This window comes from Adiantum capillus-veneris, unplaced genomic scaffold (assembly GCF_014529385.1).
Source record: "Adiantum capillus-veneris isolate H3 unplaced genomic scaffold, ASM1452938v2 Hic_scaffold_325, whole genome shotgun sequence".
Classification (NCBI taxonomy): Eukaryota; Viridiplantae; Streptophyta; class Polypodiopsida; order Polypodiales; family Pteridaceae; genus Adiantum; species Adiantum capillus-veneris.
The window spans coordinates 5,684,925-5,686,912 of record NW_028221436.1 but is presented as its reverse complement, the minus strand read 5'-3'; the positions used below and the strand labels follow the sequence as shown (position 1 = coordinate 5,686,912).

Here is a 1,988-nt window from a genome sequence, read left to right as displayed (position 1 = left end):
TTTTAATATTTATTTCTCCCTAGAAGCATCAGGACATGTTGAGGACTACTAAAGATAGTTCTCTAGCATTATAGACCTCACAAACATGAATTCTAGAGTGGTATAGTTGCAAAAAGTTTAAAAAAGACAAAAATTGGACCCGTTTTTTCACACAGTTTAGGTTGTGAAATGTTGTGCAAGGACAATGTTAAAGATGGAATTGATATTCCAAAAAAATGTCGAGTTTTTTTCAGCTCATGAGACAACTTTCTAGATAGATAACACCTCAAAATCCATTTTGAAACTCTTGACATAATTCAAGGAAAATGGTCACTTAGCAGGACATAAAATTGTCCCAGGACATAAAAGTGTCCCATTACCAGCCTAGTGTTAACATGATTTTTTTCTTCACAGAAACCAATGCTGACAAAAGTTCTCGTATGCTTGAGCTTGACGAGAACAATATAGAACTGTCTGAACTTGATGAGAACAACATAGAGCTATCTGAGGGTTTTCAGCATGGCAAGGCTGTTGTAAAAAGTGGGGATAGAGTGGAGTACCCCGAGGTTGAACCCTTCGTGGTTGAGAACCATGGAAAGGAAACCATTGGACATGACTCCAGCAAGGTCTCAACCAACAACCAGGAAGGTAATGAAGTGCATATATGTAGTGTTTCATTTTTGTTCAAGGAGATATAGGTTTTCTCCCCCTAAACCTTATTGTGGTCCCAGAGGATAAAGTGGGGGACGTAGAGGATTTGGAGACATGACTAGTAACTGCAAATATCCTGAGGAAGAAACGGAAGCGACAACAAGAGGAAGGAGTGAATCATCTAGATCCAAAGAAAAGTACTAATCAAGACCCCCCCAAAACCCGTGCACATCGGAAACTTTAAGTTCCATGTGATTTTTGTGCTATTTACTTATTTTGAATATAAGATAAATTTCTTGTCTCATGGTGTCAATCTTCACTACAATTTACTGGGTGTGGTTTTTTGGGCATTGTAGTAAAAATACAAGTAATTGGTAATGGTGGGCACCAGCATTGTGCTCAAGAAGACTTGGGTCACTTTGATCGGGAGACACCCCTAGTAACTCAGTTTCGTGTCCCTCACCTTTCAGAGAATAATAGGCCTGCCTTGATCATTAATATTAATGATCTTCTTATTTTCACTCACGACAAGAGAGAGGGACCAAGCCTGCCTAACGTGGACATGCTGCACTTTCGGAAGGTGAAGCAGGACAACAATCTGAACCACTATGTGCACCATTTTGTAGAGTGGTTTGTTCTTGGGGCTAGACAGATTGTTAAAGTGTACGTGTGGGACACAAGTCCTTACCGCGACCTAGAAAAGAGGTTAGAATTGTGCTTGCCTCAGGCCCACAGGTACTTGAATGGGTGGATTGTGAAGGAGGCATGCAGTAGAAGCTCATGGCTTGACGAGCAAGGGGACCAGATGCTCTTTCTAGTCTTGGGCACTTTTTGGAATGAGTTTCCACAATTCAACAAATATAACACCTTCTTGCTAGATGACAAATATCCCAAATGTTGCTTGAATGGTGAAGACTCCTATGTTATCTTGCCCTTTTTAGAGGACCAGATGGAAGACCAATGGGAGAGGTTTATGCATCATGAAGTTTTGTCATTTGTCTTTTGAGTGGAAGAAAACAAATAACTGATCGGAGTTGATCACTAGTTGTAAACTAGATGCTAGAAGAAGAGGGTGGCAGACTTTTTGAAAAGCTGAATCTGTGAGGGAAAAATTATCAAGCGGCAAAGGCAAAGTGCTGCCTCCACCACCTCCACAAACACGTTATAAACGGCCGCATTTTGATCTCTGGTCTCAACAGAAGTCTTAAAAGTTGTATACCTATGATCATTTATGAAAATACCCATGATGAGTTTCATAGTGTAACTCATGATGAGGACTTCTTTTTGTAAATTGGTGAAAAAACTGATAAAGTATTGCGGAATTCAATATTGATTTCTAATGTAGAAACATGATTTTC

General features: G+C 39.8%; 1 pseudogene; it reads left to right on the top strand.

The window, feature by feature from the left end:
* The first annotated feature begins 374 nt into the window (after window positions 1–374).
* LOC147417166 (uncharacterized) lies at window positions 375–1,636 on the top strand (annotated as a pseudogene).
* Window positions 1,637–1,988: the final 352 nt, after the last annotated feature.